At 43.1% G+C, this 27,944-nt stretch overlaps 1 protein-coding gene across 2 annotated transcripts in view; it reads right to left on the minus strand.

Moving 5' to 3' along the window:
- Positions 1-27,944, minus strand: part of CNTNAP2 (contactin associated protein 2) — a 2,020,421-nt gene that overhangs the window by 359,434 nt on the left and 1,633,043 nt on the right. The window lies entirely within an intron of this gene.

Here is a 27,944-nt window from a genome sequence, read left to right on the forward strand (position 1 = left end):
TTTGTGGACCACAGGTCCCTGGTTCTGTCTCCAAAATAAGCAGGAGCCGGGTGAGAGCTCACAGCTCGTCCCTCTGACCGGCCTCTTCCCTCCTCCACTTAGAAGGATCCTGTGATTAGATCTGACCTTCCCAGCTAATCCAGGCTAATCTTCCCATTTAAAGATCCTTAATTTAATCACATCTGCTAAGTCCTTTTTGCCTTGCAAGGTAACATATTCCCAGCTTCTGAAGATTGAAATGAACTTCAGGATGTACAAAGAAATCAAAACACTTAGCACCAAAAACCCCCAAATAACCCAATCAATAAATGGGCAAAGGAATTAAACAGGCAATTCCAAAAAGAAATATAAATGGTCAACAAATATATGGAAAAACATTCAACATTTCTAGCAATTAGAGAAATGCAAATGAAAACTACATTGAGATTTCTTCTCACTCCAGTCAGAATGGCAATTATCAAGAAACAAGTAACAATACATGTTGGTGAGGATGTGGGGAAAAAGGTTCACTCCTACGCTGCTGGTGGGAAAGCATTTTTGGTGCAACCACTAAGGAAAGCAGTATAGAGACTCCTCAGAAAACTAGGAATAGAACCACCATTTGACCCAGTTATCCCACTCCTCAGTTTATACCCAAAGGACTTAAAGTTAGCATACTACAGTGATGAAGTCTCATCAATGTTTATAGCAGCTCAATCCATAATAGCTAAGCTACGGAACCAACCTAGATGCCATTTAACAGATGAATGGATAAAGAAAATGTGGTATATATACACAATGAAATATTACTCAGCCATAAAGAAGAATGAAATTATGGCATTTGCCAGAAAGTGGATAGAACTGGAGACTACCCTGAGTGAAATAAGCCAATCCCCCCAAAACCAAAGGCCCAATGTTCTCTCTGATATGTGGATGCTAATACACAAGAAGTGTAGGGGAGGAAAGAATAGACGTTTAGTAGATTAGACAAAGGGGAATGAAGGGAAGGGAGGGGGAATGGGAATAGGCAAGAGAGTAGAATGAATTAGACATCCCTTTCCTACGCTCATGTATAAACGCACAACCACTAGAACTCCACATCATGTTCAACCTCAAGACTGGCACCCTAATTAGAATACGTTATATTTCATGTCCACATACTATGTCAAAATACACTCTACTGTCATTTGTATCTAAAAAGAACAAATACAAAATAAAAATAAAAAAAAGATTGAAACCTGACATCTTTGCAGGGGGGCATTATTCAGCCTACCCCAGAGATCTTTTCAGGACAGCAGCTACTCAGGAATTCAGACTCTGGTCAGATATTTCACTGTGTCATGTATCTACTGAGTCTGGAATGCAAGTCAACTCAGGGTTGGAAACCATTCTTACAAACTTCTCTTGGGTTTTGAGGAATACTACAGAGCAAGCTGGAATCTTGCCCTACGCAAAGTACTTGGTTCAGTACAATCCCCAGGGCCACAGTCCTACCACCAATATTATCTACAGAGCACACAGTCAGGTCCCCAGGTCCTTTCTTACGTCACCTAGTCTGTACTGAGGGACAAATCAACTTTCTGTGTTACCAAAGCCAGTCTCAAACCTACATTGTCAGAGATTCAAAGAAAGGTTACATTTGTTCCTTTGAATATTATTTTCAACCAGAAAAACACATACACCTGTGGTTTTAGGGTTTTAGATGCAGTGTAGTTTTTAATGAGACAGATGGTTTCCATATTTCAGTGTCAAAGGCTGTTCACGGAGGAGAATTCTCCTATCCAAGTAGCACAATACGTCTAATGTGAACTTTTAAAGAACAGGCTTCTACGGTGGCGACCAGTGAAGCAATGGCTGAAGTAATCCTCCCCATGACCAGTGAGCAAGCACTGTATTTTCTGAATTTACTCTCTTGTTGAAATCATCAGATGTCTTTTGAAAGGTGTTTATCTGATATAAGACAAAGCACATTTTTCCATGGATAAACTCATGTGGGATGGAGATTAATTAGTGAGGGTGTAAACTTCTCCTGTTTACAGAAGGCAACTTGGAGGCACAGAGGAGTCTTGGTAAACGTGTGAGCCAAAGATCCAGCAGCTTCAGAAGTATTTGCTGGAATGTTCCTGCATCCTGTGAGGCTGAGGTGCTGCTGCTCAGGGAAGCCTAGCCCGCACTCAAATGTGCAAATTACCAAGAACATCTTCCTAGAAAACTGAGTGACATTATTTTAATTGCCCACTTTCATGAGGGAGCAGAGAATAATGTAAAGATTTCTCCCATCAATTCTTTTTCTTTTTCCTCTGAGTACATTTTAAAATAAACAAAGCAAAAACAAAACACAAAAGTCCTTATCATTAACCTCTTGGTGTCAAGTGGGGGAGCCCAGCTCCAGCCTTCTTTTTCTCTGGGATGTGAAAGTCACTGTTCAGTGTGTCGGCATCAAGTGTAGGCTATTTCTCATGGATTTTTTTTTTTTTTTTTCCTTCTTCCATATTTTCTATTTGGATACATCGACATTCCTGCTTTTGCAGATTGGCAGCACTGTTGTCTCATACCTGGTCTCAAGTCTGGGTATTTATAAGCCTCGGTGCCCAGACAGCAGAGTTCAGTGACAAAGGATATGTGGAGATTTGTTAGAAATGGGTTCATCTTTTCGTTTGCCATCTTCTGCTCAGCTTTTCCTCCAGGATCACAGATATGTGTAGGATTTAAAAAAGTGATATAGACTTCAAATCGGAGCTGTCTGGGAGAGTCACAGACTCTCATGAGGACCTCTTGAAAGCAGTGAATTCTTAGGGACTGTGAACCCCAGGAGAGCAACCCCCCTCGCCCTGTAGGATGATTCCTAAGCGCAGATGCTCCAGCTGGACCACTTTAGAGAATGCTGGCCATGGAGTCAAAACAAAGGTCTTTTCAGAAGCTAAGCAATAGTACTTCTAAATTGCGTGGGAAGAATGAAGCAGCAAAATATCAGGCTCATTGGAACCGAGGAGCCTCTGCAGCCATTGGCTCTTTCAGAGCAATTTGTCATAAAGTCCTCCATGGGTCATATAATCCTAGAGTACGATTAAGCTTTCAGAGGGAAGACATTCATATGATACTGCTTCACCTTTAGCCCCAATTTTCCAGTTTATGACATCTGCACATTCCTCTCGGTGCCATTTAGTTATTCAATGCCCTTCAGTATCTCCCCCTGCCTTGAACGGATGCAGGGTCGGCCAGCAGGCTCTGTGGCAGGGCCTTGGGAGGAGAGGACAGTGGGGCTGGTTTGCACTTCACAGATGCTGCAATTACGTGGCATGAGGGACCCTGCAAAGTCTGCACGGATATGGAACAAATGTGTCTGGACCCCAAATTCATATGGGGAAACCCTAATTCCTGGTGTAACAGTATTGGGAAATGAGCCTTTGGGAGGTGACTCATCATGAGGGATTAGCGCTCATGAATGGGATTAGCGCTTTCCTAAAAAAAGACTCAAGGGAACTTATTCCTCATGTCCTGAGGGGCTACGAGGGGAAGTAGACCGTCTGGGAAACAGAAGTGAGCTCCCCAGAAATGGCCATGTGCTGCTCTGACCTCTGCTTCCAGCCTCCAGAGCCACAATCTATAAATTTCTGTTGCTTATAAGCCACCTGGTTTGTGGTATTTTGCTAGGCACCCAAAATGATGAAGCCAGTAATTTGCTAAGAAAATTATAGTAGCTGGTGTGGGGCTAGAACATGAAGAAGAGCAAAACTCTGTCAATCAGGCATGTTGTTCCTGAGGATGAACAAGTGGAATCAGCGTCTGGGTCTATCTGCCACTCTCCAAGAGGCTCCATCGACTAGCTCCATTAGGTAACAGATTTAAAGTTCTCTGCTGGGACAGGCTGGCAGGCACCCTGTGTGTTATGCCTCCTTCCTGTCTAAAACACAGAGAAAAAAGAGTTCTATTTTAAAATACAATCAAACTTTAACTAATAAGGAGGCCAAGAGGTTAGGACATAAACATTTCTATGATGAAAGATAAAACATTTTAATTAAATAGTGAAGAACAGGGCTATGAAAGAAGCTTTATTTGTTTATAATGTTCTAGAGAGATACACCACTGGGTCACTGTTATCTCATGAGAACTTGCTGGGAGAGTTTCCACATGAAAGGATAAGAAAACAATAATTAATGTCAGAAACTAAGGGACCTGCATCCAAGGACCAACGAACAGCTTCTCATACTTCGTAAAAGGTATTTGTGCTCATTGGAGATGCTGAATGGTGTCTGCCAGAATGAATGTGGGGTACTATTAGCTGTGTTCACATAATCGAGCTTTTCTTGTTAATGTTTTTAATGCTATCACAAGTCTAAGAAAAATTTTGGTACTAATAACTCATGTAAAGCAGTCAATTGAGAAATACTTTTTAAAAGACTGGAAATACCGAAAGTTACATTCTAAGGTTGGGATGATACTTGAAGAGTTTGGAATATTGGAATATTTGCTTCATCATGACTTATAATTAACTGGTGGCATACCAACTACACAGGGAGATCTTATGTATATGTATATCATACATGCTATATAACATCATTCAATTGCTTTATTTCTAATATGCTTTTACAATGATTTTAAAATTTGCTGTTACTTCTTATTGAAGGAATTTGTGTAAGTTATCTTAAATCCCTTCTCAAATTAACCAATAAATAACTTAGATTCATAATAGACATTTTTGTTACCTTCATTCAAGAAAATACGCAGATAATAATCCATAGAGCATAATGTTTATGTTGGGCACTTATTTAGGCATTTGGGGATACAGAGATAAATAACTAGTAGTTTTGCTGCCAAGATGTTAATTGTCCATTTATCTTAATTAGTGAAATTTCTAAGAATGAAACTCTACAAGAAAACTAGTTGAACAAGGGGGAGAAATCTCTATTGTCCTGGTCCATTTTGTTTGTGCTGCTGCAACAGAAAACCACAAATTGGGTAAATTATAAACAGAATAAATTTAATTCTGACAATTCTGGAGGAGGGACGTCCAAAGTCGAGGGGTCTAGCCCTGAGGAGAGCCTTCTTGCTGTGGTATCCAGTGTTGGGTGATGAAAGGGCATAAGAGAAAGAGGGGGGCAAATGGCTTCCATTACAAACCCATTCTCTGGATCTCTCCTGCTCTCCAGAGAGTGACCTCATTGCCTCTAAAGTTCCCACCTCGCATTAATAGTCAAGTTTCCAACAGTGAAGAAGGCCAGTTAGGATGAAAGCCACATTGAGAAGGAGCATTCCGAAACAGTCCTGAGCCCATTAGCAAAGGGGGCCTTGTGCACAGGGCCAGCCGAGGCCTGGACAGTGAAATTGGTAACCTCCACTCTTTCATTACAGGCATCCGAATGACCTCAAAGAGCAGAAGATTACATTGTGCCCAGAGAGTCCAGATGTCCATCAAGAGGTCTTCAGACTCTTGGGTCGTGCACACTTCTTTTCTCCTCCTTCTGCCTTTTCTTGTCTTCTATGGGTCATGGCAGCTCTTCCTTCTCAACCTTCTGTAGCCTGTAGAGTTCCTGCTTCTGCCTTCCTTGGAACAGGAATTCTGAGGTATCTGAATCCAGGTCTCCCACGTTGCCATTCCTAAGTCCACACAATAAAGCCCCTTGACTTTCATAGTTCCTGAGTTTGAACTCACTGATAGAGCACATATGCTTTGTGGGATATATTGGATCCACAGCAATTATCTACAAATAATAAATTATGAAGTTTTGCTATGGAGAGCCGCTATTCCTGTAAAACAGTGTTTATTTGTGCACACCACGTTTCTACACACACTTACCTAATGGGAATGACAATAGGGACAAGCCCAGGGAAAGATGCAGTGTGCTCCCTCTGCCTCTTTCTCCAATCTTGACGTTGGTGACTTTGGCCACCCTCTTTAATTCCCACGGCTAGCTCCTCCTTCAGCGTTGCCTCCTCAGTGCTTCTCGTTAACAGATCGGAAGGGAGGTGTGCTCACTCCTGTACTCTCTGTGGTTCAATATAGGGTACATAAATTTCCATCAGTATATTAGCAAAGTACTTTTTAATCTCATGTTAGAACGAGAAACGTTTGCATGTTGGAGGGGTTTCAGGAATTTGTAAGCAGATGGGAAGCATTGGGGGCCTGGAGAAGTACCCCCTAATCTACTTGGAGGCCCCATCATTCTGATCAGCCCTTCAGGTGTCTGAGAAGAGACACGGTTGGCAGGCTCAGCGGATTTTATTCATATTGATCTCTAATCCAGGGCCCATGGCTCCCTGGGAGAGACACACAGACCGAAGTCCCTTGAGTGTCCTTGCCAGGGGCCACTGAGCATGTGTCTTCTTTGCAGCTTCCTGTTGCAGAATGTGCTCTGTGTACACAACGGTTTTCCAGTCACTGTCTCTACTCTCCTTATATATGCAGGTCCCCTGGTCCTTCCCCTGGGTTTAATCCAAACACCCCTTTCATCCTTCTGCAGGTCACGTGTCTGTTTGAGCACCGTGTCTTCTTTGCTGGTTGCATTAGCTTTTATAAACACACAACGTGGACGTTCATGATTTTGAGGTCAAATACCAAGAGTGACAGCGTCGGTGACAGCAGTCTTTGAGACGTCTTTAGATGTAAGCTTTCGGGCTTGGCTTCCTGGCAGATGCAGATGACAAGACCAACTCCCATTGGGAGAGCACTGGAACTTCAGTGGGGGAGCAAAATTGGCAAGGGGACCATAGTGGCCGACTCGATGTGTAGACTTAAAGATCCCAACCGTGATCCTGCATTTCATATCATTTTCTCCTTTATAGTCAAGATTTGGAGTAAAGGGAAGTGTGTCATTTAAATGAATTTTACTGGCTAACTCAAGTATTTTTAAGATAAGGGATTGACTCTTATAGTAAATGGGCAATAAATGTTGATTTCCAAAGCTGGTGTTCTGAGCCTGGGACCACTTGTGGCCTTCAGAATGTTCAAATAGCAATGGGGATCACATCTAAGGGAATCGTAATTCAAGAAAAGATAAAGAGCCATTGAAAGCTTGTTCTACATATGTATTTAGTCTGTTATATTTTGAAGAAATTCCTGGTGAACATTTTGCTGTCATTCTGAAAAAGCATATACTTCACATCTTTCCCAAAGGAAAAGACAAGTGGCCAGGGGAGATGTGGGAACTGAAGGAGAAAGCATAGTTAAACCATCACATTTAAGTATCTCATAGAAATTTGGAGATGTTCTATTTTCTCATAATAATTAACTATACATGCAGCTAATTATGGTGCAGAAAGATAGCATCAAGCCATGAAATGGTCTTTTTTAGTAGCAAGATATTCCCCCCTCCCAGGAATAGACTTTTTAGGCATAAAATGACTTATGTTTAATAAAAAATGTTCATAGAAAATGGGATCCATTTGGAAAACTATGAAAACAAGGTGCATGTGAATTGTTAAATAGTTAAGCTTATTTCTGAACTCAAGCTAATGGATGAGCCTTATTTAATAGCTGAGCTGCTGAAGAGTAACACTTTGAAAGAAACAGACCAGAGAATCTCACAGAAATTATTTTAACTCTTTTATATCTCCCACAAAAACAGTTTATTTACAAAATCTTTCTCACAACCAGTACTTAGATAGATGGCTCAGTAGATACATTACTAGAGAGAGAGAGAGAGAAAGAGAGAGAGACTCATTGATTCTGATATATAGTACTATATAGTTTTCCTACAGTCCAAATATATACAACCCACAATTTGCCTTCCGAGTACACAACACCATGAGCAAGTCCTGATTCTTTTGTATCAGATTGCTCTTTATGTGGCCACTCTAACTAATGTGATTATAACATTAGGCACCAAGTTCTTTTATGCCTCAAGGAACATTGATCACAAGATACTAAAACACAAATTTTAATATAATAAATGTGGTGTTAGCAATGACAACTGTGCCAAGGGACCTTCCAGGTGGGTTGCTTACGATCTCCACTAGTCACTCTCGCGGAATCTGATCAACACAGTATATATCAAACCACGTGTCCTGCAAAGACCTGTGCTGAGAAGCTGCCCAAGGCCCAAGAGCCACAGACTTGGGAATCAAAGAGCTGAGAACTTCTCCAGTGGATCCTGTCCTCTCTTGGGCTAGGGGGACATTTCTTAGCCATTGTAGCAGGTTGAATATTGTTCCTCTCCCTTCCCAAATCACATCTACCCAGAATCTCAGAATGTGGCCTGATCTGGAAAGAAGTTCTTAGCAGATTTAACTAGGTAAGAATCAAGATGAGATCACACCGAATTGAAAAGGCCCCAAATCTGATGAGTGTTCTCAGACACATGAACATAGAGCCAAGAAGGCCATGTGCAGATGGAAGCTGAGATTAGCGCAGGTTTCCAAACACGAAGGAGCCCCCACAGTCTCACGAAGTAAAGGGAAGACCCTCTCCCAGGAAATGAGCGTAGCTGTTATCTTTTCTGTGTTTGTGAGTACTCAGCTGTCCACAGCACTCCAGGCTCGAGAGCCTGCCAAATGCAGCCAGGGAGTCACTGTTACGCAAAGGAAGAGGGGCTCCTTGTGCAGGTCTGGGGCAGCCTTGTGGAACCATAAAGGCTGAGTGCAGGTTCTGCAGCCTGGCTGCTGGGTTAGATGCCACCTGTCATTCACCACGGTTGGAGCGAACTGCTGACTTGTTTCATAAGGTTAACCATATCACCTTCTTAGAATACGTGTGAGAATTCATCGAGTTCTTCAGTACACTGCTTAAGGGTACGTGGCACGTGGTAGACGTGCCGCAGATGTTACCTGTAGTCACTATCACGCAAAGATTATTGTATGATTATCATTATCATCATCATTCCAGGGTCTCGCTACAAATGCTTCTTCCCCTCGGGAGGGCAGGCACAGGTAGCTGTATTCGTCCATTTTCTGTTACTACTATGAACGGCCTGAGGTTCTGGAACTCAGGAAGAAAATAAGTTTGTTTAGTTCATGGATCTGGAGGTTCAAAGGCACAGCGTCTGCATCTGCTTGGATCTGAGGAGGACCTTGTGGCAGGTGACACTAGAAAGGTGAGTGCATGTGAAAAGGAGAGACCGACTGACAGGAAACCAGAGAAAGTGGCCACTCGTGCTCCTTTTATAGTTCTCTTGGGAGAACTACCAGAGTCCAAAGAGAAGTCTGTGAACTCTTCTTAACCACCTCCCTCCATACTCCACCTCTTAAAGTCTCACCACCTGTCATGTTTCTATACTGGGGACTGAGCTTCTAGCACTCAGACCTTTGGGAGACCCACCTCAGTAGTAGCCATGCCCTTCACAGAGGAGCCCCAGGACAAGTGCTTGGTTCTCCTTTAAAGAGGAGTCCCACCTCTCAAAGGCGCTGCTCCGCAGGGGAATGGTGGGAGTCACCATCTTTGACCTTCCAGCAGTTCGTAGCCACTCTTCACACAACAAACACAGTCTGCTCCTCTTGCAGTTGATGAGTCCACCCGAACTACACCTCTGTTTTCTCTGAGTAGGTAGTTACTGTATTAGGCTCCTAGGGTGCTTCTAAAAAGTGCACAAACTCAGTGGTTCAGAACAGTAGACTTGGCAAGCAACTGAGGAGGCTGAGGCAGGAGGATCTCAAGTTCAAGGTCAGTTTCAGTAACTTAGTAAGACCCTAAACAACTTAAGGAGACCCTGTCTCAAAATAAAAATTAAAAAAGGCTGGGGGTGTGGCTCAGTGGTAAAGTATCTCTGTGTCAAACCTCTAGTACCAAAAGCAAACAAACAAATAAATAAAATAAAATAAAGTAACATTTATTTTCCCACAGTGCTGGGATTAGCAATCCCAAGGCCAGTGCTGACTGGGTTGGTTTCTCTGGAGGTTCCCAGGGAGGGTTCACTGCCTCTCTCCCAGTTTCTGGTATTTACCAACAATCCTTCCCACTCCCTGGCTTAAGTCAAAGCAACTCCAATCTCTGCCTCCATCTTCACATCTTCCTTCTTCCCTGTGTTTCTGTGTCTTCTTCAAGGATGCCAGGCACATAGATGGGCCACCCAAAGCCAGTATGACCTCATCTTCACTTGATTACATCTGTGAAAACCATGTTTCCTAATAAAGTCACAGCCATAGGCACTAGAAGTTAGGATTGCAACATATCTTTTTGGGAAAACATGATTTAACCCATAATAATCACCATATGTAAATGAAAAAAACAGAAAATCCAGCAGTTATCAATAATTTTATGACTCTATCAAATATAAAAACCTACTATCTTTTAGGAGTTTTCACACCACTAAGAAAGGGTATGTGTCCCCACCAAAAGTCCTGTTGAAATTTAATCCCCATGGTGATATATTAAGGGATTAAAAACCAAATCCAACTATTGTATTTGGAGTGGGACCTTTGGGAGGTAATTAAGGGTAAATGAGGCCACCAGGGTGGGGACCTTATCCACTGGGACTATAGCTTTATAAGCAGTGGAGGGGAGACCTAAACTGGGATGCTCTGTTGGGACATGTGATGTCCCAAGTATGGTGAGAAGGACCTCACCAGATGCAGCTTTGAGTTCTTGAACTTTCCATCCTTCAAAAACAGGGAGCAGAATAAATCTTCAGTCTTTATGACTTACTCAGTCTGTGACATTTATAGTAACAGAAAACGGGCTAAGACAGCTTGACCAATATTAGTAGCTTTGAAAGGTCTCAAAAGGGAAAGTTTCTATTACGATAAGCCAGCAGCAAAATTTAAATGTGCATTTACATTACATCATTGTTAGATGTGGAACTATTGGAAGCCCATGATTGGATCACTTCATTCTCTCTATTAGCAAGTTCCTTTTATTTTTTCTTAAACATATATTGGAGAAAGATGAATGGCATGAGCATAAATCTTTGCAATTAAGTGTAAGTAAAGAGTTTGATATTTTAATTAAATTAAACCTCCAAAGATTGCCCACTCATCTCTTCCTATTTCTTGATCACAAATTCTACTCTCTGCAGAACATATTCAGCTCTGGGCTGAATATGTTCGCATAGGAAGGTTTTTTTGAATCCTGCTCAGGTCTCATTTTCTCATTCAAGTACCTATCCAGATGCTACCATGTGTTGGGCGCATATTTTTCTGCAAAAACCTTTTTTTCTTTTTTTTTCCCTTTAGGCTACTCATTACCTGAAATTCTCCGACTTAAGCCTTCGACCCACACTTCCCATGGAAAATGAGCTTTATTCATTTGCTTTACTCCCCCCTTGAGGTCCTGCTAAAGGGGATTCTCTGGTCCCATCTAAAGAGAGGCTTCTTTTCATCTGTCTCCTTCTGAACCAGATTATAAATTCCTTGATTGGCCATGCCTCTGTATCATCAGCCTGCCAAATGCCTTATATACAGTTGGTGCTTGTCTTAGTCTGTTCATAATACTGTAACAAAGCTCCATAAACTGTGCGGCTTATGAACAACCGGAGTTTCATTCTCACATTTCTAGAAGTGGAGAAGCTCAAGCTCCAGGCAGATCCAGTGTCTGGTGAGGACCCGCTTTCTGTTGCACACGTGGCACCTTCTTGCTGCGACCTCACTTGACAGAGGGGCGAATGAACTCTTTGGGGCCTCTTCCTTAAGGATACTATTATGGTTTAGATATTAGGTATCTTCCAAAAGCTCAGGTGTGAGACAATGCAAAAGTATTCAGAGGTGAAATGATTAGATTATGAGAACTATAACCTAATCAGGGGATTAATCCACTGATCTGGATTAACTGGGAGATAACTAAAAGCAGGTAGGGTCCAGCTGGAGGGAGAGTGTCATTGGGGGCGTGAGTTTGGGGTTTCTGTTTTGTCTGTGGTGAGCACAGCTCTCTCTCTGCTTCCTGGTTGCTTGTCCTGAGCTGCTTCCTTCTACCACGATGTTCTCCCTCACTTTGAACCTACAGCAATGGAGTCAGCTGACCCTGGACTGAACCTCTGAAACCATGAGCCAAAATAAACTTTTCTTCCTAGAAGTTGTTCATGTCCAGTCTTTTGGTTACAGCAATGACCTAACTAAAACAGAGGAGATGCCAATCCCATTCAAGAGAGCAGAGCGTGATTAGTTGCCAAAGGCTGTATCTCTTAGTGCTAGCACATTGGTGAATGCGTTTCAATATACAAACAAACGTGGAGGGACCCAAACATTCAGACCAGAGCAGTGCTCAAAATATGTTTATCATTGATAAACGATTGATTCTTTTGTTTCAGATTGTAATTCATGATTTCTGAATGAGTTTAATTTGACAGAAATAATAACGGCTGCCTTTAGCAATTTGTACTGAAGCTTAATTTGTCTAGTTTTATAAAACTTATGGTTCTAAGGAAGTTTTACTCATTTTGTATAATATTTATAACTACCATTATTGAGAACTTACTGTGCCAGTGACTGCTTTAAGCTCTTTACATACATTTGTCTCATTTTATTCCCATAGTAACCATTTGTACTAAGCATAATTATCTCTATTTTACAGATGAGGAAATTGAAGCTTAGTGAGTTTAAATAACTTCCCAATGTCACAGTGCTGACAAATGGAGAATTTGAGCCTAGGTCTGTCTGCCCTCAAATGTTGTGTTCTTAGCCAAAGTTTCTATAATTTCTAAATCATAAAAATTCTTTCAAAAACTTCTTAAAAAGAGAGTCCTGATCTTCAGGTGTAGCTCAGAGGTAGAGCACTTGCCCAGTATGTGCAGGACCCTGGATTTAATGGCTGTCACTAGTGAACAAAACAAAACAACAACAAATACACACCAGAGTCCTAGGCTTCACCACTTTGGAGAATTGAATCAAAACGTCTGGGGGAGGAAGACCAGCATCCCTGGTCATTTTTGTGGTCAGATGAATTTCGGAAGCCTTCCACAAGATGATAGCTATAAGCCCCCCTGGGTGAAATATTCTCCCATATACAATTTGGTTTTCACCAATGCTTCCCAGGTTCCAGTCTGCCAGAGAAGCGGAGCTGGCAGATCTGATCCCCACAGGTCTGCCAGGCCTCAAGGGTCTCCAGGGTCTGGGGTCTGCACTTTCACCAGCTCACAGGGGCAACGAGACTGTGCTGGCTTAGGGCCCCTAATGCTCAGCCCTCTCATTGGAACTCACGACGCTTTTCTAACAAAACGTGCTGCTTTTCACCCTCGCCTTTGTGAATCATGCAGCAGTTCCTGCTCAGTCACTGGATGCCACAGGAACCCCAGGACACAAGGTACAAGTGATTGGCTCAAGAGCAACCTCTGGTTCTTTCCTTCCTCTCTGGTTTTGAGGTCTCGGGAAAGAGTTGGAAGTGGGGGACGTTGAGGTGAGAAGAGGAACGTGCAGCTGGTGGCATGCAGTCACAGACGGGATGTGGGACGAGAATCCGCAAGCGGGAGGAGAAGGGTGGGCTGCAGAAGTGCTGCCCGTGGCTGGCTGGGAACCTGGACTGTGGGACAGTCAACTGGTCAGCCTGATGAATAAGACTGCCTCCCTGTGCCAAAGGGTTTGTGTAGACGCTGGTTTGTGCTGTGACCCTGCTTTCTCCCTGGAGATCTGGGGTTTGGGCACGTGCAGGTCAGGGCTGCCCCACCATCAGTGCTCAGTACAAGTCCCGGTGCTGAGTCCCTCTGGAGCTTCCCTACTGGACCTCTTTCAACAGCCGCTGTCCCTAGTCACTGCTGGGAGACTAAGCATGTCCATGCAGAGGGGACTCCTGGCAGCTTGTGCCTGGTTTCCTCCCCCAGACCCCAGGCTCCTTTTCCCTTTGCTGAGCTTGCGTTGTCTTCTTTTGCTATGGTAAGTCGTACCTGTGAGAAACTACACGCTCCCTGCTGTGAGTCCTGCGGAGTCACGGGCCGGGGGCTGGGCTCAGAGCCCCCAGTCATGGTTCCTGACTTCTCCATCCCTGCCTTTCCTTAGTTGGCACAAACTGGTGTTTAGCAGTTACACTTCTGTACAACCCTCACACCACCTCCCCTGAAAGATGAGTGTTTAGACCCAAGTTGTGCGTGGCTAGTATTTAGCTGGTGGGCTGGAATTGAGGCATGGCTGTGGGGGGCAGGAAAAGGTTTGGGGGAGGCATGAAGCTTAAAGGGGCAAAGAAATGGGAAAGTAGGGGGAAGCAGACACCCTACCAACTCTGCAGTTCTTGCTGGCTGAACACAGGTCTGCTGAGAGGTACCTGAAGCACTGTGCACAGTTTAACTGACTCCCTTACAGGTTTGTTTACGCCAGCATCACAACACACGGGTGGTGCGTTGTGCTGCCAAGTTAGGATGGTACGAGAGCCAAGCCACCACAGGCAACGGGAACTTTTCAGCTCGCTTATAAATCCCTCGCCCCTTAGGTCTAGGGTTGAACCCAGGGCTTCACACAGGCTACACATATACTCTACCACTGAGCTTCTTTCCCGGCCCCACTCCATTATACTTTTAAGGGAACACTGTCTTAAATGTGGTTCATTATCAACTGAAATATCCTTAGGTGGTACATGACTTATATCTCTTCTCAAAATATTATTATTTGGGGGTTTTGCTAGTGTGCAAAATTGAGATTTACTGTATTTTAAAATATGTTCTGAATTAAAGCAAAATTTAGAGAAGATGAAACTGATTAGTGAGCTTGATTAGTAAGCTTCTAAAGATACTCCAACTTGCAGGTAAGTTATTACAAGAGTAGCATCCATAAATGAAACTTATCATAAAAAAAATATTTATTTGGACTGGGGACTCAATTCAGTTGTAGACTACTTGCCCAGCATGTGTAGGCCCTGGGTTCAATCCCTAGCTCTGAAAAGAGAAAGGAAGGAAGGAAGGAAGGAAGGAAGGAAGGAAGGAAGGAAGAAAGGAAGGAAGGAAGAAAGGAAGGAAGAAAAAAAAAGGTTTGTGTGTGTGTGTGTGTGTGTGTGTGTGTGTGTTTGTTCTAAGGTTATAACATCCTATTCTACCCCATCTTCCTGGTTGATGCAGAGGGAGTCCAATGGAGCAGCTGAGAAAACGCTCTGTGTCTTCTAGGGGGAGAGGTTTATCCCAGGTATGTTTTGACACTGGATTTAGGGTCCTCAGGGTTATTGTACCACCTTTCCTCTTCTTTCAGCTTTAATCCCTTCTTTCTCCAGGAAAGAAGGTAGACTTGATCCAGAGCAGGTAGACTTGGAGCCACAAGTGAGATTTAGTTCTAGGGAGGGACAGGTCTCGGGTTCTCTAAAGTGGCCTTTCTCTGTTACTCTAGAGTTGTACAATACAATAGGGTAGCCATGAGCCACATGTGGCTATTTCAATGTAAAATAACTAAAATTAAATAAAATTTAATATTCAGATTCTTGGTCCCACTCTTCTCATTGGGTAAAATGGCAAGAAATGATTTTGCAAACACCACACAAAAGACTACAGACTCAAATTGGTTTTGGAATTCTCTTATTGCAGATACTCAGACCTATTGTAAGTTAAGAATTAGTTCATCACTAATTCAGTACTTCAACCTCTAAAGGAAAGAAATAACTTGGGACAAAGCCTTAAACTATGTTTAAGCCTGGAATGGACTCAGACTGGCTGGGGCACAGAATTACCTCAGTGCTGAGTGCAGGGTACCCCTGTCACTTATAGGGCATGAGGGACAGAAGAAGTCTGGCTTCTTATTATGGTTTGGATATATGATGTCCCCCAAAAGTTCCTGTGATAATGTAGGAAATAATTAGATCATGAGAGCTACAACCTGATGTATGGATTAATTAATTTTCTGGATTAATAATTTGAATGGACTAATTGGTGGTAACTGTAGGCAGATGGGGCATGGCTGGAGGAGGTGGGTCACTGGGGGCATGTTCTGAAAGGATTCATCCTCCCTGTGGCTCCCTGCCACCTCTGTTTCCTGGTTTCCTGAGCTGAGTAGCTTCCTGATCTGGACCCTTCCACCATGATGCTCTGCCTCACCTCAGGCCCAGAGCCTTGGAACCTGTTGACCATGGACAGAACCTCTGAAACCATAAGTGTCAAATAAACTTTCCCTCTCCTCAGCTGTTCTTGTTGGGTATTTTGGTCACAGTGAAGAAAAGCTAACTAACACACCTCTCATCTGATTTTACTTTCTTTCCAATCTCCAACAAGAGTCCTTCCAGATACACTGGTCTGGAGCAGTTTTAAACTGAGTTGTGGTTAATCGCATTAAGTAGGTCTTGGATGGAGGCAACTTTCAGCAGTGAGGACAAATACTCAATTCTGGAGTCATCATTTGTGTGTGTGTGTGTGTGTGTGTGTGTGTGTGTGTGTGTGTGTGCAACAGCATGGTAGAGGGAATCTATGTGACAGCAGAAATAGTAGAGACTATATTACCTTATTCTGAAAGTAAGTGGTATCTACTGTTTCTTGATTCCCTAGTAGCTGGTCCTCCTAAAGGGGAAAGTGAGCAGGTAGGAAGGAAGCCCAGCTACTGGAGTACTGGAGGTTGGCCAGAAGAGTTAGAGGAGTAATTAGGAGTTTTTTCAAACACAGAAAGTCCTGAGAACCAACATCCCAAACTTGGACTTTTGTTGGATTCTCTTAACCTAATAACTTCACTCATAAGACAAAATCTGGTGTTAACACTGCTCACCCAGAAATGACCAGATGCAATAAGGCCACCTAAGGCCCAGAGTGGGCTCCATAGGTCCTTTATTATCCTCAGTCCAGAGTGAAGGTGTGGTTTGCTGAATTACAGCTGCTACCACAGTCTTGTTTCCTACAGATCCCATTGGCAAAAGCGAAGAAAACTGTCATCTTGCAGGTAAAGAAACACAAACATCGATGCATCTACCTATCCATTAACATCAACAGTAACAGGTGAGGGTTTTTGTATATAAATATGAAGGATTAAGAGGAAGATGACACCTCTCTGAAATATATAAGTAAAAAATAAATAAATTTAAAAAATCAGTATCTTCTCATTTCTGATGCTTGGGCTATGTACACTTTTTACAAATTCAATTCCTAGGTATTAAATTACTTAACAAAAATGATTTTTTTACATAGAGAAAACTGAGGCAGTTGGAACTAACTTGGTATCTTTGGCCCCCCCCCAAAAAAGGGAATAATCCTGGGCAATGGGGCTATCCCAGAGAAACCCTGCCTTCTTAAGCCTGATAAGAAGGGCTTTATTATTATTGCAGGGATACCAATAGAAAAACCAGAATATCTGAAAAATATACAACTTGTTTCTGCAAGATTACAGGCCATGTTTTAAGCTCAAGTACTAATGTGCATTCTATTCAGTATAATAAAATTAAATTCTAAAGTTCTGAAGTAATCCTGTTACTGACTTCTTTACTTTTTAACCTTTACTTGGATGTCTGGAATCCTTTAAAATCTTTCAAGAAATTGTCCAGAGGTTGGTAAAGCCAGTAATTAGTTAAATATTTTCACATCGGTCTCAATTCCCATCTGTTGTCCTAAACCCAGAGATCCTGCTATTACAGTAAATACAGTAAATTCTGATAGCTCAACTGTAGAATTGTATGTAGAAATAGAGGAGACGTTTCTCTGAGCTCTGCCCAGCATCTTCTGAGAGTGATGTATATAGTAGTAAGTATTTTTAAATGGTTGTTCCATTTCTGAAGAAAGTAACTCTCGAAACTAGAACCAGGAGACTGGCTCACAGATTACATAGCACAACCGTCTACCTGAGTTTAAAGTCAAATCCCTGTCCACCTTCCTGTCTTGGTTTATTGTTAAGGTGATTAATTGCAGTTAAAGGAGCGAGGAAGCACACATTTCCCACGAGAATCACTGTGGTCCACACTGTTTCCAAACTCAGGTGAAAGGGGCTTCATCACACGGATGCCTCTGCACGGTCAATCACTTCGGACCCCAAGGGGTGCGCATCTTGGTGCATCGGGTCAAACACATTAGACATGTTTCTCCCCTCAATAACAAGAAACTGTACTGGAAGATGTATATGCAAATGCAAGTTTTGATTCTGTTTTTCTAACATCAAAAAAATAGAGATTGGCTCCCACACAAGAAGTTTCAAAATCATTGGGTACAATGATTCAACAATTTAAATATCTCATTAAAAAAGAAAATGTTTCTGATAAATCATTAAAGTTACTCAAAAGAATTTACAAAGTGGCATCCTGACTGAGTCAGGATTATAACAATTTAAGAAACTGGAAAAGTATTTGACATCTCAATGAAAATATCCACTAGAAATTTTTAAAAATGTTTTTAATGAGTTGCTCAGAAAATCTGCTTATTACTGAGATCAGTCAAAGCAGTGATTCTCAACTGGGTGTGACTTTATGTCTCTTCCCCATTTGGCCATGTCTGGAGACAGTTATCACAACTGGTGGAAGGGAATGCTACTGGTATCTAGTGGGTAGAGACCAGGAATACCACTAAACTTCGAAAAATGCCAAGAACAGCCCCCAATGAGAAGGAAGCAGCTGGCACAAAATGCCACTTGTGCTGCCTTTCAGAAATTCTGAGCAAAAACAATTATCAAAGCATTTTATATGATATCCAGGTAAAACTTCAGCTATTCATCTTGTGATATTTACTTTTGTTGTTCATGTTTATGCTTTGGTATGTCTATTATTTTTCTATCTTTATTTCTTATACTTATTATGGACTGTTGTAATACATTATTATACATCTTGGGTCCCATGACTTAATTTTTCTTTTTCTAATTTTACTATGAAAATTCCATTTTAATGAATATTATATTCATAAGTCTGAAAATAAAACTTATGAAAATTATCTTGCTTCTACTACTTTTATAATTAGTAATTTTTTAGTTTGTGTATCCTTTCAGTATTTTTTCATGCAAATCAAATAAATACAATTATAAACCCCCCCACCCCAAATTCTAAAGGTCTAAATACTGTAAAGCAAAATTGATTAGGGTAATGTACTAGAATTGAGTTAAGGAATACTTAAAGCATGAGACACAGGCTTAGAGAGAAGATTGTGGAATCTCTCCATTGTGTAAATCTTGAGTAAGTGGAATGCCTCACCTGAATGGGTGAGGCTGGGAGAGAATCCTAATAGGCATATGACATCTCCATCACCAAAAACCAGGCAATCCTTGCCAATCTGGCTTCTCTATTCACATTTAGGGACAGCAAGGGATTCCTGGTTATATGTTGGTCAACCAACTGGTATTTTTCCCCTCAGAGAAAACTGAAAATATCTACTCTAAGAAAATTGACCATTGGACTCATACAAAGATAAAATGTATGAATAGGACCCAGGGGTCTCCTTTCCTTCTTCATAGGAGAATCATCTACTCCAAAGGGCCTTTATTATGCCAGTAGGTGGGAACAAATTCATATGCATTATTCCTACATACGCCTCATAAATTTTGAATTAGGACTTATTTTAAAGAGAGTAACACAAATCTTATGTGTAATGTTTACAATAGTTTAGTATATTGCTTTTTTAAAATTCTGATGATATTAAGATTGCTAATGTAGCACTGTCTTATTGTTTGGCTATGCAGGGTTCCTCAAAGGCTCGTGTATTGGAAGTTTGATCCCGTGTACAGGGTGGGGCCTTCCGGAAGTGATTGGCTCATGAGGGTTCTGACCTTGTCAGCTGATGAGTCCATTATAGCTTAATCGACTGTTGGGGGTGGTGGAGGCTGGAGGAGCTGGGGCCTCGTTGAAGGACTGGGGTGTGCCCTTGTGGACTCCACTTTGTCCCTGGCCCCTTTCTTTCTCTCCGCTTCCTGGCGGCTGCCAGGAGGGAAGCAGCTTTCCTCTACCACATTCTTCTGCCATAATGTTCTGCCCTGTATCAGATCTGAAGCAATGGAGTCAGCCGACCATGGACTGAAATCTTGGAAACAATAAGCCAAAATAAATCTTCCCTCCTTCGTTTTTCTAGGATATTTTTCATAGTGACAAAAAGCTGACTAACACAAACTGTCAGCAAACTTCATGGAGAGTTTTATGTTTAAAGTTTTCTTCAATAAAGTTCCCAAGTTTCTAAGGCTTGCACATAGTTAGACTGTGAAAAGAAGTTTTATGCAAAGCCAAGTAGGTATCATAAAATAGGTGAACTGGAACACGGTTTTAATTATGCCAGAGTGAGGTAGTTTATAGCTCAGAGCTTAGTGCCTGAACAATAGGTTTGAAGTACTGACTAATTGTAATTTTGTCAGTAATAACCTTGAGACACGGGTAAACAAAAGTGTGGATCTCCGTAGGGCCAGGAGGGTTAATCTAATTTAGATTAAACAACGAGTTCTATAAATGTAATACTTCATGTGCATCTTAATTTAGAATTGCCAGGGAAAGTATAAAAACTTAGCAAAAAAAATTTTTTTAATCCTTAATTTGAAGATAATCATCGGATTCAAGGGATTTTCAAGGTACAAAGGAATAAAACTTTTCATTTAGTGAAGATGAATAAATGTGCAAAAACCTTGCTGAGGTTAAAAATAGTTGTGCATATAAATCAAGTGATGGCTCTTCTCTTGGACCCCCTGTAACAATTATTGTCTGTGCAAGTTTTATCAGGAAGCGCCCTGAGACATTGCCTCCATTGTCAGTCTGCAGTGCTTATTTAAGTCTCTTGTGGCTATGTAAACATTCGTACTCATTTAATGAACACATTGTAGGGCCATGCCGTGCTGTGGTGGGGGTCCTCCTTGGCACCCGGCTGTAGACTCTGCCTGAGGACTCCATCACCCATTGTGGATGAGTGGATAGTAATGCAAATGAATCGAGAAAGGAGACAGAAGGACCATAAATAGTTCATCTGGTCTTTGTCCTGGGTTCCTGGAACAGAGCTTGCCAACCTGTGGAGACTGAGTTTAGTCACAGGGGCAGCGATGTCAGCCAATCATGCCTACATAATGAAATCTCAGTAAGAGCTGTGAGCAGCTGAAGCTCACGGGGGCTTCTCTGGTTAGCAATGTATGCTGGTGTGACAGGAGAGTATTGTATTTTCACTCAAATGGAAGGTGTGGAGGCTCCACGTTTGAGACTCTCCCAGACCCTGCCCTGTGGGTCTGTCCTCCTGGGGAGTCTTGATTTGTGTTCCTTATGACGCTTCTCTAATTTCAACACATCCCTGGGATCTATAGGTCTTTCTAGTGAATTATGGACCCTGAAGGGGTAGTGGGAATGCCTAAATTGTGCTCTGGTGGCCAGAAGCATGAGTGGCTTGCAGCTGGTGTCTGAGCAAAGGCAGCTTCTTGGGCCTGTGCTTAACCTGGGGCAGTTGTGCAGACTCTGGGCTTTCATGCGGGAACTCGCTGCACGTGGCAGGTGACTTCAGGCAGGGCGAAGTTACATGGAGAGAGTGTAATGGGAGTGGGGAGGTGTGGGCAGCAGGAGGGGTGGCCTTTGATTCCCTTCACAGCCTGAAGAGGAGCCAGCCCAGGTGAGGCCTGGGAAGAGAGTTTCCAGGCAGAGGAAGCCACCAGTGAAAGTGCCCACGGTGGCAGGAGACCAACACAGCTGGAACGGGGAGCTGGCCTAACCGAGGAGTGGGCAGGGCCCTGTGAAGGTGGTAGGGGGTTGCATTTTAAGACCCATGGAAAGTCACTGGATAGTTCTAAGGAAAAAGAACTTCATTAAACCGTCGCTCTTAACACTCTTCCTGGACACTGGGTGGAGAGACCATTGTGATGGTGACCATGACTGTCTAGAGTGCTCCCCAGCCTCCTGCAGCCTTGAGCAGGACTGGAGCTGGAGCTTCCGGATACTCTCACAGCGCCCCAGACCACACTGAGCACATGGAGGGTACCGTGTACCTCTGGGTGGGCCCCTGAGCATTTGCAGAGAAAGGTAAGGACGAGGCTGAAGGGGAGAGTGAACCCTGGCTCAGGATATACCCGTGGGTGGAATGCGATATTTGTATGAGTGAGTTTAAAAAACACATAAAATCTTGATTAAAACAGTAAAAATGCTGGTATAATACTATACATCTTCCAAATTTTATGTATTTGCTCAAATTTCCTACAAAGACTTTAAATCTCTAGATCAGAGGGCAACAAACTATGACCCTTGGGACAAATCCAGACTGCCACCTGTTTCTGTCATGAAAAGAACATTGGATCCCAGCCATGCTCATTAGTTCACATATTGCCCGTGGCAACTTTTGAGTGACAGGGCTGTGTGAACATCTACTCCATTGGCTCCCAAGGCCTACAATAGTTCCTATTTGTCCTTTCTGGAAAGAGTGAGCTGAGTCCTGACCGAGTGAGACTGCTGCTCGTGGTGGAATGGCGTGGTGAACACTGTCTACGTCACTGGGGTCTAGTGTTTCCTGCTGGGCTCTCTAGTTTCTCTGAGGGAAGGTGTAAGATGGAAGCGAAGAGGAGGGTGTGCTTTTGGAGCCAGCAAAGAGGAGAAAGAAGATAGGAATTGTTTGCTTGGAAAGACGTGGCCCCTGGGACTCAGCAAATGCAGCTGAGCTTGAAACAGGTACTGGCATGACCACCTCCAAGTTAGGAGGCTGGAAAATGGCTGTCTGCCATTCCGCTATGAGTTTAGGCAGGCTTCTCCAGAACAGGTGCAGAGGGGAGAGTAAGAGGAGCAGGAGGAGGATACAGAGCAGGGAGATGAGCAGAACTTTTCTGATATCAAACCTGCCACACTTCGTGCAGTGAATGATGATAACGATGAGGGTGGCTGGTACTTCATGTGCACTTAGCATGTGCACGGCGATACTTAGGCTTTATTTAAGTGACCTCAGTGATGCTGTTACAACGTGCTCACTGCAACTGAGGTAAGGCTGTAGGTGGGGCGTGGAAGCCCGAGAGGTGAAGAAAGATCCTTTGTGGAATGTGAGGACTCCATAAAAACAGTATCTGAAAGGACAGGCGAGAAAGTCCCTCACACACATACACGAATACCAGACATTCCTAAAATGGAAACACCCTCAAAAAAATTTCCATTGCAACAGTGATTTTGTAGCTGAAGTTGAATGGTCAGATAATCTTCAAGAGCTGATTTTTCCCCAGGGAAATACCCATTTCTTCTAATTGTTTAAAGTCACTCACTGTGAGTCTGGAAGACAAAAGAGAAGGCTCCTTTCTCCTGGGAAAAAGTTGCTGCCTTTGTAATTAGATCTGATCCCAGAGATGCCCAGGGGCTCCATCTTTTAATGGGACTCAGCTCAGGCTGTGATCCCTAAAATTTCACTCTTTCTGCATGTTCCTAGAGCCTTTCCTGCTCCCCAGTTGTCTGTTGCCCAGGGCAATAGCAGTGGGGCCTGGAACATTAAGGAAAAATGGAGGTTAATGGTTTTACACATCACTCCAGGTTTCCCCCCTGCCTTCCATTATCAACCAAGAAAACTACTAGAACTGGAAATAAAAGAAAAAGCAGAAGTCTCAACTTTCTATCACTAACCCCTTACATCCATGGTTTTCTGTTTGCAGATGGTGGAGCTGGAAATGGGCAAGCCAGCCCTTGAAGACACCCCTGTGGTCCCCCACTCAGTTCTTTCCACCCACACATAGTCAACCCTGGGACTCCCTGTTCTGGAGGCTGACCTGGAGGGGGAGGGGAGGAGGGCTACTAAATCCACATGGGGACCTCTCCATTTCCCACATTTCCCAAGCCACCTTTGCTCAGAGAGGTATTCTTGAGGCTTCATTATTCATGTATCAGAATCTATGAATCCAGTGAGACTGGTCAGTGTCACCTAACCCAGGGGGCTCATCTGCTGTGAGGGAACTGCAGCTTTCTTGCAGGGGATGGTCTGGGAGCATGCAGTGTGGTGAGGAGGCATGGGGTTGCTCCAGGTGGATGCTGCTGGGGGGATCTGGCTAGGCAAGGGCAGAAGAGCATCCCAGGCCCATGCAAAGCTGGCAAGAGATGATTGCAAAGGTTTGAAAGAAAGAGATGCTCTTAAGCTAATTTATCTGTCTTGGCCAATGTTTAGATCTATCAACCCCAAAGAGCATAAGAGGCATTTGTTTTTCCTTTCTCACTCTAATTCTAACATCCACTGAAGTAGAAATGAGGGCTCTGGAAGGAACCCCCGCTTCTGTTTCCTTGTTGACCCCCAGGAACAAAGCTTGCAGCTCTCTCGCTCCCAGGACATCAGGAGAATCAAGGCGGGGTGAACAGGAAGTGCTTGGTTTAGAACCTGCACACCAGCCCCTTTCCTTGTTGTGTCTCTTGCATGCCTGGTTGCAAATTAGAAAGGAGGGAAACGTCCCACCCCTTCTCTGCACCTGGGAGCTGCCTCCTCTTCACAGTAAAATCTGTCCCCACACCCCACTGAGCCATTGTCTGTCCCTCTGTTTGTCCACTCCTTTTCTGCTGCCCCAGTGTCTGGCAAAGAACTCAGGCAGAGTCCTGTGGCCCGTGTGCATTGGCAGCACATTAATGGAGACTCAGACCCACATGCTTCCGTTTGGGAAGGTTTCAGTTCCGGAAAAAGACGTAGACCCACTCGCTGCGCTGTCTCTTGGTAAGGGAATGGCGCGTGTGGTCCTGGCTTGTCAGGTTCTTGCAGTTTGGTCTTTCTATCACTCTGGCACATGTGATTCTTTCCAAGGAATAAGTGCCGGCTGTCCTTCAGAGGCAACTCCAGCACACCTCTCCTCCTCTCCCGCCCCACTGCGCCTCTGCCTCCAGTGCTCCTGTACCGCATCTGCCGCCTGCCTTTCCATTTCTTCTTTGCCTCTGAGCCACCTCTGCCGCTGTAAGAAATTGAATTCACATCTGAAACCTCCAGCGTGACTCAAGTGAGTGTTCTGCCTGTCAGCTCCTCTAGCCAGAACCAGTTGGTTTCTGGCTGGGACTCAGGAGCTGTCCTTGAGGAACACATTTTCCTGAATTGTTTCTATCTAGGTTTATTGAAGACACTTGCTTTTGTAGCAAACTTGCTCCTAATTAATTGTTTAAAGTCTCTGCATCCCCAGAGGCGATATGGTAAATCTTTACCTGGCATGGTTGAGAATAAAACAATGAACCAGCTATACTATACTCCTACAATGAGGTATAGTCACCCTATATAGTATGAATAAGATATTTCTACCTCCCCAGACTGAAATCTATTCTAGCAAAGTTTACCAGCTACCTCCAAGAAAGATCACGTATATATATTTGAAAATAACGTCTACGCTGTTACTGGGTTTTGATCTTCTAAATGGTTCCTTTGTTTCTTCCTAGGTGAGCATACATGGCTTGGGAGGGGGATTGGTAATTCTTCTGCACTTTGTATCTCAGAAAACCATCCATCACCAGTCACACTTGCAGTTTCATTTAGATTTGCAGTTTCTATTTGGATGTGTTTTTTTGGGGGGCCGGGGGAACATAAGCGTTTCCCAGGGCTCTACAGGAAATGCAGCATCCCTGGGTGGAACTCACTGATTTTCTTTAGCATTTTGATTATATGGGTCTGAGTTCAGAGGAATCAAAGTGAAAATGAAACTCAGCAGGCACGATGAAATCAACCGAAACCACAGAAACGGCTGGGCAGAGCCACAGAAATGACTTCATCCTCAGAAACTAGGGCTGGAGCCTAATTCGAGAGACATTGAGGTGAGGGCTGTCACCACTCAGTTCCTCAGAGACAGAGACATTTTTAACAATGGAATTGGTTTTTCTGAACTGTAGCTCCAAAAAACCTTCAATAACGGACCCCAAGTAAGTCAATCCCTATGAACAACAGGGTAAATGCCCTGCACTTCTCAAATCACATGACTGGAACTCCCCAGCATCCAGGCTATGTTTGGAAATTACATGGGTGGATGGGGCTCATGGTGAGACAAGACCCAAGTGGAATATTTTGAAGACATTTTAATTTAATTCGCCAATGATGGAAGAAAGAGAATGGAGTCAGAGAAACAATGCTGACCTTGTGTTTCCATCCTTTGCTCCATCTCTCCTCCGGGAGCCTGGAAGGGCGCTCAGAAATTTGTTGGGTAAATGCCGTTTTCAAAGCTGTGTTTTGTTCATTTGTACAACAGAAACTCTAGTGTTTGCTAGCCCACCTCCCGTGGGGCTGTGCGTGCTCACCTCAGCCCTGCTGTACCCGTTGAGAGCACCCTCAAAGGCACCGTGGGCCAGGCCTGCTGACTGCCACCTAGCAGGTCAAGTTCAAGGTTCAATCCCTGTTCTCGGTTGCCTGGGAAAACGGGTGATGTCACTCCCAACCAACACAAAAGTATTACATACAATCACAATTTAATATCGACCGTGCTTTTGTTTCCAGGAAGCATCAGGTAAAACATTATTTAGAAGTGTCTCTTGAAGCAACAGTCCCTAATACACTGAGATCATGCAGTGTCCACTAGTGAGGTAGCATTTTGCTTTACTAATGGGTCCTCATCACGTTTCCAGTAGAAATGCAAGGGAACGTGGGTCATTATACCTTTCCTGCTTTTTAATTATAAAGTCAACCTGAAACACGACTTCTGTCATTCCTTTCCTGAGTAACTGTGGAAATTGTTGTGTATCAGAAAATCTAATAAGTTATAAACTACTTTATGTTTTCCAATATTCTTTCATGTGCATTTCTCAAACTTTTAGTTCTTTGTTTTTTTGGGGGGGCACTAGGGCCTCATACTTAGGCAAGAGTCCAGTGCACTGAGCTGCATCCCAGCCGTTTGCTATTTTTTATTTTCAGACAGGGTCTCACTAAGTTGCCTCCTGCCTCGGCCTCCTGAGTCGCTGGGATCACAGGTGGGCACTGCCACGCCCAGCTCAAACGTGGCTTAAACTTCTTTCTCTTATTCCCAGAGTACCTAGCAGGGTGCTAAGCAAATAATGGACCCACAATAAATTCTTCCTGAGGATTCTTTGCCATTTTGGAGAAAACAACCTGATATTAACTATAAACTGTATATCCTAGCTTTTACTATTATATATTGCTAGAAACTTCTCCTTAAGAATAGTAATAAAAGTTTGCAGAAGTGGGATTTTTACAAGTATATTAAGCCAATCAATTATTAAATGGAAGCCCTTTCTCTAATTTAAACCTAACTTCAGAATTATAATTGATATGCCAGAAATATTTTATCTTTATATGCTAATAGGTAACTACAACAACATTGATTTTCGTTCTATGACATGAGAACCTGTCTAATTTTAAAAAAACATTACAGTTTGTCTCTCAGCATATGTTTAAAAATACATATTGATTACTATTTTATGTCAGTGTCTTTTTCTTAAGCAGTTGAAATTAAATTTCTTACTGTGTAGTTCTACTAAGCCTGACTAGACAAATGAAATAATATTATTCAGTAAATGCATGATAAAGATCTTTTTGACCAGTCTCAATTTTACATGTAGCGATTTCATTTTTTCAACGTGAGAAGAAAAAAATCAGTGCAAACTCCATCTCTCTTTTGTATTAGGAACATTCCATCGCTTTAATTGCTGACAGCCTCGATTTACTAAGTAGTAAACTGTGAAGCATGCCTCATTACATTCCTTAGGACACCTTTTTGAGTGGATGCAATTATTTATTATCGAGTAGGTCTAATTCTCCGTTGATTTACGCAAGTAGTAAAAATATTCCATCTCACATAATGCTTTGCTAGGAGGAATCCAAACCTAGGCACTAAAATCTTTACGGCCTCCCCAGGAGGCGCCGGGATGCAGGTGGTACTCTCATTACCATGACTGAGAAGGTGGAGAGGCCTGCCTGAAGTGTCCGGGCAGGCCGGTTACTCAGAGAGCAGAATCTAGGACTCTCCATGCCTGGTGCACAATCACAAAAGCATAGAACTCTCCGGAGAGTTGCCCAAATCACATGTGCAGAAAAGAGAGGGAAAACGATGCCCAGGATGCTCATTGCAGAGTCCCCATGGCAACCTGTCGCCAGTTCCCTGTCACCGAACATAAAGCACACTGAAGAGCATCAGACAACATAAAATCCTAATGGTGCCCTTGATTAGGTGGGTCCATCGCTTCGCTCCCTTACCTCCCGCTGTCCGAGCCAGCAGCCCCCGATGCCTCTCTGTGGCACCTAATCCTGAAAGCAAGACGGAGCTGCAGAAACAATCTTCGGCTTTCAAGGGACCATCAAGCTTTGATGATGATGAAGTTTGATAGCAATAATGTCAAACTTTATATGGCCATAATCCAA

The sequence above is a fragment of the Sciurus vulgaris genome (assembly GCF_902686455.1).
Source record: "Sciurus vulgaris genome assembly, chromosome: 8".
Classification (NCBI taxonomy): domain Eukaryota; kingdom Metazoa; phylum Chordata; class Mammalia; order Rodentia; family Sciuridae; genus Sciurus; species Sciurus vulgaris.